This window comes from Ambystoma mexicanum, chromosome 5p, assembly GCF_040938575.1.
Source record: "Ambystoma mexicanum isolate Mex_15411 chromosome 5p, UKY_AmexF1_1, whole genome shotgun sequence".
Taxonomy (NCBI): domain Eukaryota; kingdom Metazoa; phylum Chordata; class Amphibia; order Caudata; family Ambystomatidae; genus Ambystoma; species Ambystoma mexicanum.
Window position 1 is genome coordinate 838,607,864 of NC_090930.1, and position 16,175 is coordinate 838,624,038.

A 16,175-nucleotide genomic window follows, 5' to 3' on the forward strand; every position below is an offset into this window, starting at 1 on the left:
TTAATATTGATTGGCTCAAACTTGCGTTGCGCATAGAACTGCACCTAATATATCTGTGACCAGTTCTGATCCCCTCTGCACCTTACTAGTGACCCATGCCCTTGTGTCCTGTTTGCTAAAATCGAATCTAGATGCCCCTCCGGCTGTACACCTTACTAAGTGACCTATGTTCTTGTGCCTGATTGCTAAAATTGATTTTAGGTGACCCACTGCCGATGCACCCTACCAGTGTAACCAATGCTCCTGTGTCCTAACTGCTAATACTGATTCTTGATGATCCTCTGCCTTGCACCTTTACTAAGCAACCTATGCCTTTGTGCAATGACTGGTAATAATTGAATTTAGGTGATTCATTGCCTACGTGTGCGTCATATGCTTTGTGCCATGATCGCTAAAATTGAATTGAATTCAGGTGCCTACGCACCTTGCTAGTGTCTTATGCTCTGTGCCTTGATTGCTAAAATTGAATCTAGATGATCCTCTGCCTAAGAACCTTTGCTAGTGTGACCCACGCTTTAGTGTCCCGATTGCTGAAATCAAATCTAGATGATCTTCTGCCTTGCACCTTACCAAGTGAACTATGTCACGTGCCTGATTGCTAAAAATTGAACCTAAGCGACCCATTGCCTTTGCACTATGTTAGTGACCTTGCTCTCGTACCTTGATTGCTCAAATCGACTTTAGGTGCCCCACTAGACTAGCCTCATGCTACCAGACAATAACTACATTGCACCAGTCTATTCTGCCAACATTACAATGTATCTCCATGCGCTTTACACAGTGCAACTGAGATTAATACTGCACATCTTGAATAGCCAAAACCTAATCATGCTACCCAACTCACCAGCACTTGAACCTGCACATAACCCACACATATTAACCGAAATGAACTCCACACCCTGTCCTGTTCTCACGAGAAACCTTAGACTACTTGCCAGACTCACAAGACTCTATGACCCCCGATCCAAACCAGCCCACAGCAAAGCGACCGGGAATCCATCTCTACACTCTCTTCAATTGAACAGTAGACTCCACCGGGAGCCCATCCGTGACCAGAAAAGTACTCACGAATCTGCGCCACTACCCCTAAACCCAGCAAATCTAGGAACCAAGGGTGCACTAATAAATGCCCGCTCTATGGTAGCTCATGCATCAGACATTGCTGACCTGTTACACAATTAAGACCTGGACTTCTTAGCAGTTACCGAATCTTGGCTTCACCCCACGGCAGGCCCTGCAATTATGCTAGCAGTCCCAGATGACTAGACGCGTTTAAAACTTGATCGCACCACTTCGAGAGGTGGAGGTCTTGCCATCATAGCCAAAATTAAATTTACTATCACAATTGAATCACCCACTAATGTTAGTTCCTGTGAATCTCTAACAGCTAAGTTAATACTATCTAGTACTCAATCCATCTCCATCCACCTTATCTACCGACCACCGGGCCCCCTAGGATCATTCGAAGAAGACCTCACAGACATTCTGTCAAATAATCTTAAAAACTCTTCACAACGCATCCTACTAGGAGACTTTAACCTTGGCTTTAGCGACACTGCAGACGCCAATGCCAGTACAATCAATAACACCCTAGAGGAACTGGGCTTCACCCAGAAGATTACCGCGCCCACACACATCAAAGGGAGAACTCTAGACTGGCTAGCTGTGCACAATTGCCCAGTCATGGTCTCTGCCATACTCCCGCAGCCTTGGACAGACCACTATCTGATCTCGTTCACCCTAAAGGCAACCCCAGCACCAGCCAACAGCATAGCTCCAGCCGTCCAATCCCGAAACAAAAACATCACCCCTGAAAACCTGATCTCGCTAATCATACCAACGCTGAATGCCATCCCAGATCATACTGATCAGCTTACGATGGTGGACACCTACAATAAAATTATGCTCTCATCCCTTGACGCTATAGCCCCTCTGAAGCTAAAAAAGAGCAAGCCTCGGAAACACATTAACTCCTGGTTTTCGCCTCATCTCAAAGCCCTCAGACAGGAAAAGCGACGTTGCGAAAAACTTTGGCGAGCTTCCCCCTCAGAAAAAAACAAAAAACACTTGAGTAATCTAGCCTCCCAATATAAAAAAGAAATCATACTGGCTAAGCAATCGTCATTTAGCACGCAAATCTCACAAGCTAAATCTAACACTAGAGAGCTTTTCACAATTCTTAAGGAGGTTGAATCCCCGATCCAAGTACCAGATTCATGTATCAAAGATAAACACTGGTGCACGGGCATTCAAAATGCCCTAGCAAATAAAATCTCATCCCTTAAGACTAAGATAAGTACCAAAAAAGAATCTCTGCTCTCCTCCACCAAGCAGAGTACCGTCCCCCACAAAAAGGTTCACCTGAGTCCATCCTCCCCCCAGCATACAACCCCTCCTTCAACTTCCACAAAGTATCCACCAAAGAGGTTGAAAATACCATTCTCACCCTCAAACCTTCAAACTGCCACGGAGACCTATGCCCCGCTCAACTGATTAAGGATGCTGCCCGTGATCTTGCTCCATTTATTACCAAACTAATAAATGCGTCTTTCATATCAGGCACTGTACCCAACAACTTAAAACAGTCTTGGGTCCTCCCTTTGCTTAAAAAACCGAACTTAGACCCTTCCACCCCAACTAACTACCGCCCTATCACCACAGTACCACTCCTTCTCAAAATCATTGACAAAATAGCATACCAACAGATCCAACACCACCTTGAGCACTTCCAGCTCCTAGGAGTCCGACAATCGGGCTTCAGGCCACAACACGGAACAGAAACCGCACTCATAGATCTCAAGACACAGATAGACGAGTTGAGAGACCAGGGGAAGACAGCATTACTGCTTCTCCTTGATCTCTCCGCGGCCTTTGATCTGGTCGACCATGAGATCTTGTGTAACCACCTACAAATAGCCGCCCACTTCTCTCAAGAAGCAACCAACTGGATCCATTCCTTCCTTAATAACCGTACGATGAGAGTCTTCTCATTATCTTCAGCAGCCGACCCCATCCCTATCACGTGCGGCGTGCCGCAAGAATCATGCGTCTCCCCTACACTTTATAACATTTTCACGAAGCCCCTTTTTGATGATCTAGACGATCTGGGTATCACCTACACTAACTATGCCAATGATACCCAGATCCTCATCCCGTTGTCGGGGGATTATGACAAGAATTTGGCCTTCGTCAATAAAGTGTACCTCATCATCCAGGCATGGATGGCCTCACACGGTCTATGCCTGAATGATGACAAGACAGAACTTCTCATTCTAGGCTCTACACACTACCTCAACAAACTGGGCCACAAATATTCATCATTCATAATTGACGATAACAAAATCATGGTAGCTAAGGAGGTTAAAACCCTCGGATTCTATCTAGATTCCACCCTTACCCTTAGCAAACAAGTGAACGCAATGGCATCCGCCACCTCCTACACTTGCAAACTCATCAGGGCAGCCAAACCCTTTCTCTCCCCCACCAACTGCACCACCTTGGCCAGGGCGCTGATCCTGTCCAAGCTGGACTATTGCAATAACTTATATGTAGGTTGCAACAAATATATCTCTAACAAAATCCAAATCCTCCAAAATAACGCCCTCAGAGCGGCCCTCAGTATCCCAAAGAAAGCCCATATTTCAGATTCCAGAAGATCTGTCAATTGGCCATCCACCAAGGACAAGATATTCCTTAAATAGGTGTCTCTGATTCACAAATGCCTCCACCAAGCAGCCCCCCAATACCTCATCGCCAGAGTTACCAGACCTACCCTCTCCCGCCCCTCAAGAACGTCCAACTCCAACCTTCTACTGGTGCCCAGGTTCAAACGCACTACATCTGGGGGTAATAGCTTTCCAGTAAAAGCAGCGCAATTCTGGAACTCCCTCCCTCCCACTTGCAGGGAGGACCTACCCTACCACCAGTTCAGAGCCAGGACCGTCCACTGGCTCAAATCTCTCGACTCATAACGACTCTTAGAGACCCGGACTCGCCAATACCATGCGGCTCCACATTGAATGTAAATATGTTTATAGTATTGCCCTAATATACATGCTCTACCTTACTCATTGAATGTAAATATGTATAGTATTGCCTCTAATGCACATGCTCCACCCCTCCTATTTGGCGTGATACGTCCGGCAATGTAACCTCAACTGGACCTCACCTTACTGTATGTAACGAAGCTTTGCAACCCTCTTGCTGCCTCTGCGCCTGGCTACCCTTGGGTTTGGTGCGCATTACAAATAAATAAATACAAATACAAATACAAATACAAATGTTCATATTGCAAACAGACGGGGCATTGGAAAAACGAGTGTCCTATATTGATGGCATGAGGTGGTCAACATGCGGGTGGGAGAGGAAGAGGCCGAGGTGGACCTTATACGGGACCACCCCAAGGACAGGGAAGGTTTGTAAACCCTGAAAAAAATGTATTCTCAACTGGCGCGGCGCAGCAACAAATGGTTGAAGTGAATGGCAATGGGTTTGCGGAGGATGAATTGAGTGGAATGATGTTCTTTGATAACACAGCAGCAATGAGTTGAAATGCCCCTAGTGAACGTGGGGAGGCGGTGTCTGTTCCTATAGACCAGAAAGGACCATATGTTAAATTGCAAATAGGACAGCACCCCACCGTTAAATGCTTGGTTGACACCGGGGCAGGTAACAGCTCGGTTGACGCCAAGGTTCCACTATCGGGTGAAAATAAGGTTTCTGTAGGGTTCGGTGGGGAACTCATATGTACTCCAGTGTCTCAGAAAGTTGAAACATCTATATGTGGAGTGAAATTGACTAACAAATGGTTACTTACTAACAGGTGTCCCGAGAATCTCCTTGGATTAAATCTTTTGAAAGCTCTAAATGCAACCATTTATTGTTCTCTGACAGGTGTGCGAATGACCATATGTAAATCCAAAGTTGGTGGTTGTTATTTGACTGAACCTTTGCCGCCAGAATTACAGGCATTGCCCACAGAGCTTTGGGCTACTAGTAGTAATGATGTGGGGGTTTTGAACATTCCCCCTGTTGTGATTAAGGTAAAACATGGTGTCCCTCTACCCCGAACCCCACAGTATAGAATATCTCCAGAAGGGGAAGCAGCATTGGTTAGGATTGTACAGGACCCGATGCAGCTTGGGGTTGTTGAGGAATGTGATGACAGTCCCTGTAACTCCCCTATTCTTCCAGTCCATAAGAAAGGAGATGAAGTGACCCCATACAGATTTATTATTGATCTCAGGAGAATTAATAAGGTTGTGGACCCCAGGTATCCAGTTGTCCCCAGTGTGACTAGTATTCTTACTATGGTCCCCCCACGGCTACTTATTTTAGCGTCGTGGATTTGAAAAATGCCTTTTTCTCCATACCCATAGCTGAAGAATCCAGATACCTTTTCTCCTTTGTGTTAGCACAACGGCAATATAGGTTTTGTCGAGTGCCCCAAGGTTACACAGAGAGCCCCGCTATTTTTAGCCAATCACTAAAACAACAATTGGATGAAATTTTGTTACCCCCTGGTGTGATGCTCATCCAGTATGTGGATGATATTCTTATTTGTGGAGACACTGAATTAAGTTGTAAAAAGAAGGTACCTTGATCGTGTTACAACATTTGGCATATCATAATCACAAAGTGTCGCTTAAGAAAATGCAATATGTAATGCCTAAGGTTGATTATTTGGGATATGTCCTCACTGCAGAGGGTTGATCGCTGTCACCTGAAAGGGTACGATTAATCCAAGAAATGGCCTATCCCAGTACCTTTAAAGAATTGAGACGACTGTTGGGTATCACCTCATATTGCCGCCATTGGGTCCCTGAGTTCTCCCTGCTAGCAAAACCCCTGTTACAATGTCTGAAGACAGAGAAGGATCAGATACCCTTCACCTAAGAAATGAGAGAGGCCTGCAACGCTTTGAAAAGCGCCTTGTGTAGTGCCCCCGGGCTTGGGACACCCAATTATGACAAGCCATTTACTCTTTTTGTACATGAGCAAAAAGGTTGTGCCCTAGCTGTATTGACTCAGGAACAAAACGGAAAGCAAAGGCCTTGGCTTATTTCTCTGGCACATTGGATAGTGTGGCTGCAGCACTTCCCCCTTGCATGCGATCAGTTGCCGCAGCAGCGGTAGCTCTCAAACAGAGTGCTGGTTTAGTGCTGGGAACTGCTATAATTGTGAGAGTTCCCCATGCCATAGATGTGTTGCTCAATAGAACTCAAACCCAGCATCTTACAGCAGCCCGCTTGACACAATATGAATTCACATTGTTTGCACCAAATGTAACTATCATGAGATGTAATACTTTAAACCCAGCTTCCCTTTTGCCCTTGCCGAGTGGTGAGGGAGATTAAGACATGCATGATTGCCTTATACGCACTGATGAGCAGACCCGAGGTAGGGTCGATCTGAGTGACCTTCCCCTGGAGGGAGGTGATGGGGTTCTATTTTGTGATGGCTCGTGTTACAAGCTGGAAAGTGGGGAGACAGTGGCTGGGTACGTGATTACAACTGAAAGTGAAATTGTCCATATGGAACGCATACCCGAGTTATCAGCGCAAGCTGCAGAATTAAGGGCATTGACAAAGGCTCTAGAGTTAAGCAAAGGTTTAGCTGTAACCATCTATACGGATTCAGCCTATGCACATGGTGTGGCCTTTAATTTTGGCCTGCTATGGAAAGAAAGAGGGTTTCTCACCTCACAAATTATTGACGGCATTGGCCGAACCCGTTCAGGTGGCTATAGTGAAATGCTCCGCCCATAAAAAGGTGGTAGATTTTGTGGGGCAGGGAAACGATTTTGCAGACCAGGTGGCTAAATATGCTGTGGAACACTGTAAACTGCCCCTTCCAGAGTGTAACATGCTGCAAAGGAATGTGGATGGGAAGAGGGATGAGGGTGAATTGGGAAAGGACCCTGAGGAGATAGTAAAGGACATTCAAAGGGAAGCGGCAGATTGCAAAATTAAAGCATGGACTAAGGACAGTAACAATGGACAAACTTCTAAAGGGGTGTGGCTGGACAAAATCAAAATGAGGTGGTTGCTCCCTGACAGTTATTTACCCATGGTAGTCGATATGGCACATGGGAATGCCCATGTTAATGCAAGTGTAATGGAGGATATTCTAAGCAAGGTGTGGAAGAACCGGAAAATTGGATCATATTGCAGGAGGTGGGCAGCACAGTGTGCCATCTGCCTCCAGCACAATGTGGGCAAATCTGTGAAGGTACCAGTGGGTCATAGCAGACTCCATACGCAGCCATTTGAAGTAGTATACATGGACTTTATTCAAATGGAACCAGTTGCTAAACTAAAATATTGTCTTGTAATGAGGTGTGGGTTCTCTGGTTGGACGGATGCTTACCCCCTAAGAGACAACACTGCTATTTCCACAGCTAAATGTATCCTGAAATACTGGGTGCCCCAGTACACGGTGCCCAGCCTTCTGTATTCCGACAACGGAGTACACTTTACTGGTCAAGTTGTGAAGCATGTATGTACTGCCTTACGCATCGATCAGCGATTCCATTCCATTTATCATCCCAAGAGTGCCGGGATTATTGAACGATCGAATCCCGTAGACAAAAATAAGTTGGCAAAAATCTGTGCCTCCACTAACCTGAAGTGGCCAGATGCCCTTCCTTTGGCATTGTTGAGTATGCGGACCACTCCAAAGGGGATACACAAATTGCCCCCCTTTGAGATCATGATGGGCCGCCCCCCAAGTGCCTGGTCTGTCCCTAAACCAAGGGTTATTGGTAACATTGAACAGCCATTGTTGAGGGATTACTGTGCTGAACTCACACATAAACTATCTATTATCCATCAACAGGTGAAAGAAGCAGCTGCGCCGGCACTAGAAGGAGAGGGCCACGCCATCAAACCAGGGGACTATGTCCTGGTAAAGAGCTTTGATCGCACAAATTGCCTGCAAGCCCACTGGAAGGGGCCATTCTTTGTCCTCTTAGCAACACAAACCGCTGTCAAGGTAGCGGGTTACAAGACGTGGATACACGCCAATCATCTCAAGAAGGCACCACCTCAGATATTCCACCCCCCGACCAAGGACACAGATAATTTTTCTGCCGAACTAACGGAGGACACTCCAAGGTATAACTTGCACCCCAGGAAGCAACATTGATTGCCTATGTTTGAACTCTGACATCTGGCTGAGAAAGGACTTGGTAAAGGGTCGGAACAAGCTAGGGCAATTGAAAATACAGATGAAGTGGCCTCAGCAACCCCTCTTGGGTATGAAGTAGCCCCACCGAGACACAGATGAAACGGCCTCAGCAACCCCCAAGGGTAGGAAGTAGCCTCAATGAGACGAGTCAAGGTAGGAGCCAGAAGTGGTGACAGCAGGACGGGTTATACTGTGCAACCCTTGCGATCTAGCGCATAAACGGACGGCACCGTTAGGGTAATTGTTAGGGACTTTGAACCTTTTGTGTAAAATATACACTGTATATATATATATATATATAGTGTGACATTTGACAGCCAAGTTCCGGAACTTAGCCACCTGGGATCAGCCCTGTGCGAGGGAACAAAGTAGGTTGTTAAAATGGATAATGAGGATGCGGGACAGAGGCGTCCCCGAGTAAATAGATATGCATGCACCCCAAAGGAAAAGCTCATCTTATCCCTTTTCTGTATTTTTATAACAATAGGGTTCGCCATATTCCTCTGGTACCTTGAGCATCATGATATTTATGCTGCCCGTAACCTGCTACCCACCACAACGCAGCCCCCTACACTAGAACCAGTGACTATTCCCCATGTATATCAGGAATATCGGAAGAAACACCCCAGGAATAGCATCCTGACATGGATGAATGATACAAATCAGATCCTGAATAAGACCAACTGTTACATTTGCACATTTGTTCCGCATAGCCATGAAAGCGGACCCAAATGGTACGCGACTCTGCTACGAGTGATACATGCGTGCCTTGGCGACATTACCTTTTGCGATCTTCCCGTAACTATAATGAAACACAACAATCAGTCACATTCCTTATTAGAAAACATAATAAAACAATTACTAATTCTTGGGTTCCGAGAGACACTTACATTCCCCTGACCCCAAATGCAACCAGGTATCTGAATGGATCCACTTCCTGCCCGTCCAATGAAATAGGAATGATTCCTTTAACCACGTTCAAAAGGGACGAGAAAGCAGTACTACCCCGTCCAATCCCGGTACAAAATATAGCTCGTAGGGCCCCCTTTTGCTACCAACGGAACCAAACACATGCAGAGGCTGTTTTCGTGGGTAGATACAACTGCCAGAATACAGTAGATCTGAATAGTATAACGGCACCCTTCAGTCCCCCTAGGGGGGCAATGTTTATTTGTGGGAAAGAAGCATACCTTTGGTTACCCCGCTATTGAAAAGGTAGATGTACCGTTGGTTACGTAATGTTAGGTTAGCATTACAAATCTGTGGAGGAAGTGAACTTAAAACCCAAGGCAAAGAGAATAAAATTGAGTATGGGGAATTATGGGCGATGGAAAAGAGGTGTTATCACTAAGGAAGACACTACTTGGGATGAATAGTGATGCCAATGGGAATAGTTATGAATTCCAGGAGCATTAGGAACCTGGCTAGGTTAGTGGAGAAGGAATTAAATGTGACCGGCGACATACTGGCTAACCTTACTAAAGAAGTACAGGCAGTCCGGATGGTCGCATTACAAAATCGACTGGTATTAGACACAATACTGGCAGAGGTAGGAGGGGCTTGTAAAATAATTGGCACTTCCTGCTGCACTTTACACCTGATTATAGCACCGATATCTTTAAAGGGATCGATGAAATGCATAAAATGGCAGCTGAAATCCATTCTGAATTTGGGCCCGGGGATGGGACATCCTGGTTCTGGGATTTATTACGAAGCTGGGGATGGAAGCTTCTCACCCCTCTTCTCGTCGTGGGAGGATTGATAGCTGCTTGCTGCTGTTGCATCCAGTGCTTTCCCTTGTGCATATCCGTCATAGGAGACTGCTGCAGGAAAATGATGGGAACACTCACACCCAAGCCCACAAATGCCATGGTCACTAATGAGATGATAAAATTGGAAGAGGCGATTGAGGAGTTACACAAGATTGACGTATCAGATAATGAAAGTGAAAGAATAATTAAATACAAACCAAACCAGGTGTATTATTGATAAAGTCTTGCTGACGCAAAAGGGTCGTTTGTAAATACCAAAATAATGTAATTGCCATGTTTTCTTTGCCTCAGCAAGACTTAAAACATTGTCCATGTTATAGCATTATGTCCATGTTAAACCAACTGCTTTTGTGTCCGTACACGAGGCCCAGGGTTTTCGCCTCGAGCACATATTACTCATAGATTCAGCAATGTCCCCCTGCTCTCCTTCACGTGAAGCTACATAAACAGCGTTTGTTAGCACTTTTACACTTCCCTCCCACAGTGTGCAGCTTTGCAGGTCAGCATGTGTTCGCCGACCCTAGAGTCTCTTTTATAAATAATGATTGTCTGACATCTGCGCTCTTTCCTGGGAACATAAGCACGAATCCATCTGTACTGACTTTTGTTATTCTCTGGAATGTGTGTGAAATGGATTGTTCCAGGCACTCGTGCATCACTCTGTAAAAAGATATGTCCTGCTTTTGTTCAACAGCCCATAAATGTACATCATTATCACTACAGCAACAGGATATGTATAGCTTGCAAAATTCCCCCTGTGTCAAGTGTAATGAATTAGCTCGTTGTACGATCATATATGTCAAAGGTTATATCTGCATCGTGAAGCGTATTATGACTTGCTTAGATAAGTTATATGAATGATGATCATTTGCGATGCCCAGCCTTTGTAAAATCTCGCCGCAATGTCTGGGAATACAGCCAAAAGTGTTCCGACAGGAATTTGTATGTTTGGAAAATGTCTGGTTCTGAGCCAGGCATAAGACTCAATGTAATTGTTTCCCTATAAAAAGCATGCTCACTTTAACACTGGCAGCACATACTAGCAGCATCCCTCTGATGATGTTACGTGTCGGCCCTTCCGCGGAAGCTTTGTTTTATTGCAATAAATGATTGTTGAACTCACTTACGAGTGCGTTTATTTTTGACAGAGACCTCCGCCTGGTGAATTTTAGCATTGACTTTAAGAAACCAATTACTTTCATTCACTGTCCCATACTAGCATAGAACATATACTTAGATATCCCTTTAGCCCCAATCACTTTCTTCAATAGGTTTTTGTAGTTTGCCACGTCGGATGACGTTAGTAATTCGTAGGTTTAACATCATCAATGATGATTTTTTGCTATATAAGATTGCTTTTTTTGTAATGCATTGAGAGAATTTGCGCTGAGACATCCATTGATGTCCTTTGTGCTCCCTGTTTTAGATAATTGATATTAAAACAGTTATCCTTTTTGCCAACTACCTGAGTCGTTTCAATGAATGATGTATGAATACGGTCTAGATCTCCATCCATCTCCAGGGTATCGCTACTCATCTTTAAGGGCTGGATATTACCCAGTTCATCACAATAAAGGAAATAACACAGTCCACAGTAAAGATAGCTGAAAGGTGTAGACTAATAGTAAGGGAAAAACCAACTATCGAGATATGGACTGAGATCTTGCTTGTACTCTATACTCAGCTATGCAGGGAGGGCACCACCCCTGAATCCTGGAGGAGGGCAATCTTAATTTACGTTTACAAAAAATACAGTGCATGCCAACCCAATGAATTATTTGATATTATCGATACTTCACATAGTTGGAAAGTTCTGTGCATCCTTATTATTAAGAGACCTGAAAAGATGGGAACAATTAAAACAAGTCTATTCCCCCTTCCAAATAGGCCTCAGGACGGGTTGGTCTATCTAAGATAACATCTCACCCTAGACCTGTTGGCTGCTAAAGCGAGAAAGCATGATAACCCTCCGCTCTATGTGGTTTATGTGGACTTTAAGTCTGCATTTGACATGATAAATAGAGATCATCTGTGGACCAATCTGAAGGCCTGGGAAATGCCTAAATCCCTGCTGGAAATGATCCAACAGCTCCGTGAAGGAACTAGTGTACAGGTCAGGATAAGCAGTATTGAGCCTGCACACCCTGAATCACCACCAAGAAGGGATTGAAACAGGGCTGTGTGCTGGCTCCCATGCTGTTCAACCTCTTTCTGGCTGACCTGCATTTCCTACTAGGATCGGAACTAGGAGGGTCCTCTTGGCAAACATATGCTGATTACATATTCCTGTTGGAACACACGTTAGTTGGGATCAGAGGGGCCTTTAGCGAACTGGTCATATATGCCCAGGAAAATGAACTGATCTTCAACATGGAAAAGACACAGGCTATGGTAGCTAGTGGTTCCCTAGTAGTAGCCAGGAAAGTGACCTCCATACTGGCTGATATAAAAAGGGTGGCAGTATGTAGATATTTGGGGATCCAGATGAGAGCGGATAATAAGTACAGGGACATGATCGAAACCAAAACACGAAATGCAGTAGCCCATGATCCGATACTGAGGGCTTACGTTGGAAAAACAGCGGGGTATAGTATCAAAGGTGACCTCCTGGTATATCAACAGAGCATAGTGTCTTCCATTCTCTATGGCCCCTACGCCAACCAAATGAAAAATATGATTTAACAGACTGGAGGGGAAGGTATGGAGGTCCCTTCTTGGCTTACCTAAGTGTATACCAGTAGAAGCACTGAGGATAGAGTTAGGGATGACATCTACGAATGGCTTGTTGTTACAGTGGAAGAGACTATTGTATTTAACGTCCTTAAAGGCCCCAATGTCCCCTGTATTGAATCTAGTAGGACAACAAATGTCAGGGAGACGAAAAACACTGACCAGAACCTATGTACAGCAGGTTTAAAGTCTCCATGAGAAAGTCGAATGGGTGCCGTGCTGGGAGGATGACCTAAATACCATAACAATAGAATTTAAGAACAAGCTCACTTTATGGGATAGGGGCCTAAATGTTGATCACCTGAGTACATTAAGGTCCCATCATGAATACGTCAGAATCCAGTGTGATTACCTGCGTCCCCTAAAGTATCTAACCTGGGTTCCCACACACTCACTGAGGAGATTTATCCTTCTATTTCGAGTGAATCAATTGCCAATCCGATCAGTCACTGGTTCCATAATAGGCATCCCCAAGAGTGATCGATGGTGTTGACTTTGTAGATGCAAAGAAATGCTGGAAATCAATAGACACGTACCTTACACAATCAAGTTTGCATGGAAGATGTCTGCAAGATGTATTTGGAGGAGTTCACTCACAAGTTGAATCATATAAAATCTGCTTCCTTCTGGACCATCTGTAAATTAGCAGGTAAAAACCATAGGCATATGGCCCTCTTAAAAATGTGGAGCGGGGGGAGTGCATGGTTTAGCACTGATGAGGATGGCCACCTGTTTTCCGTGTTCCCACTCTGGTGGCGTTACATATTCATTTAACTGATGTCACGTATAAGCCTAAACTTATGAAAAATATCACATCAAGTACCTGCTTCATCCCTGGTGGTCTGTGGTGCTGTTTCCCAGCTCCGAATTCTACTTGGTGGCTTCACCGTGGGCCAGACCTCAGGCAGCGCCATCACGTGACAGCAATTGCCGGTGTTTCCTGTCAGCTGCCCGGGTCGGATGCAAAGCGAGCAGCGTTTATATCCTGGTAACATGTTTTTGCAAAAACAAAGGCCTTCTACTTTATCAAAGGCATGCAGTGGTTTTTTAAGCTCACATTCAAGCAAACAACGTTTTATGAGTGTTGCTACCATTTATTGCTCAAGAGACCTGTTACTCCACACATATAGCCACAAAAAACTCTATATTAAGGATTTCTAAACCTGTGGAACTTAACAACTGCTATTCCCCATAGCATTGCATACTTGGTATGTTGTGAAACAGTTTTTTAAGGCACTCATTTATGAATAGATTTTTCTAAAGCACTTCACCCTGCTTGTACAAGCCTATATAATTGATACCAAGTTATTTTTCACAGACTAACAGGTCATAATAGTTTCATTTCACTGTCCAACCCATTATGGAATTAAAAAAGGTCAAATTAAGGATGTTCCCTCATCTCCATCCAACACCCCTAAAAGGCCGAAAAGTGATTCACCTATGCCAAAGGAAGAATCACTTGACCCCACCATGCAGGTTATCATTACCGAAATCAGGGCCTTGCGACCGTTTATGGAAGCTACAAATGTCAAATTGCAGCAGCCCGGTGACAAATGGTCTGCATTTGAAATAAGGATAACAGAGGTTGAGAGATGAGTTAGTGATTCAGAAGATGTTATAGGCAAAGTACAAATGCTTGAAAACACAGTTAAAACACTACAAAAACAAACAGAGAACTTGGAAAACCGAAACAGAAGAAATAACCTGCGTATTGTGGGTCTTCCTGAGGATATTGAGGGAGGTAATGCAATCCTATTCCTCAACAATATGCTCACTAAATTTCTGCACTTACCAACATCAGCTCAACTCAATATCCAAAGAGCCCAACGTGTGGATCCAATCAACTCGGCACAATCCTCTAGCCATTCTTCCAGAACCCTCATATTTGCATTATTAAACTACTCATTTTCTAATACATCAAGTAAATCATACCTGACATTTAAAAAGGAAAAAACCTGAATTTCTCAAAGACCAGTCGGGAAATAGGATCTTTTCAGATAAGGAAATTATTAAAGCTTTTTCAAATTTTTACCAGTAGTTATACACGTCTTAATCCCTCCCAGCAATGCACATATTCAGAAATGTCCTCAAAATATACCCCACACTACGTACCCTGATGTTAACCTACAAACTCTCAATGCCCCTATTTCTTCTACCGAAATTTACAAAGCAATAAAAGATCTTAAAAAAAGGAAAGCCCCAGGCCATGTTGGTTTTTCTGCTGATATCTTCGTGCATTTTAATAATCTTTTAGTAACAAAACTTAGTGAGTTTTTCTCTCAATTCATTGTAAATAATAAAGCACAAGGCTCTTTTTCAGAAGTCATACTCATAGTTTTCCATAAGCTCAATAAAGATCCAGAAATACCTCAGAGCTATAGACCTACATCCCTCATTAATACAGACTGCACATTCTTTGCTGAAATCTTAGCCAACAGTCTCCTTTCCCAATTATCCAAATTAATTAAACCAGACTAAGAGCGCTATATCAAAGGTAGACTATCCTCCTCAAACATGAGACTATTCTTGAATGTCCTAGACAAAATACATGACTCCACTGATCCCTATGCTGCAGTAGCTTTAGGCGCTGAAAAAGCCTTTGATGGAGTTGAATGGAACTATATGTTTGAAGCTCTGAAGTGACGTGGCTTTGAACCCCCTTTTCTCTCCATGATAAAAATACTTTATTCAAATCCCAAAACAGCTGTTTTTTTATTAATGGCCAAATGTTCTCATACTTCCCCCTATTTAGAGGCACATGCCAACGATGTCCCCTCTCCCCACTACTTTTCATTTTAGCCTTAGAATCCTTCCTAGAAGGAATCAGACACACTTATTATATAAAGGGTATTCAGTGTGGTGACATCCAGATTAAATCAGCAGCTTATGCAGATGATGTGTTATTATTCCTCAAGAACCCAGATATGTATTTGCCACATCTCCTAAACCTTATCTCCCAATTATCCTTAGCTTCAGGACATAAACTAAACACAGATAAATCAGAAATCCTGCCTCTTAACGTACGCTGTACCAAACATCACATCCAATCTTCAGGCATGACTTGGTGTCCTATTGGAATCAAATATCTAGGCATCCACATCTCTGCCTCTCTTAAAAATATTACCAAATGCAACACTGAATCCATACTCTCTAACATAAATGAACTTATGAACTCCTGGTCCCCCTTCACTTGTCCTAGAGGGCAGACTAGAATCTATTAAAATGATGATCTCCCCAATCATTCTATACTCTCTTTCTGTGCTGTCAATCCCACCTTCCTCCTCTTTCTTTAAATCCATACACTCTTGTCTGACAAAATTCCTCTGGGGGAAAAAGAGACATAGACAATCCCTATGTAAACTTAAGAAGCTGCGTGTATCTGGAGGAGTACGTATTCCTAATAAAAAAAAAAATATCATATGGATTTTGTTTTTAAACAAGTACAGCTGTGGTTTTCTCTTGAACAACCTAATGATGTGCCTCACT

General features: G+C 43.8%; 1 protein-coding gene across 1 annotated transcript in view; it reads right to left on the minus strand.

Moving 5' to 3' along the window:
• Positions 1-16,175, minus strand: part of AOAH (acyloxyacyl hydrolase) — a 1,097,690-nt gene that overhangs the window by 667,253 nt on the left and 414,262 nt on the right. The gene's annotated exons all lie outside the window — the stretch shown is intronic.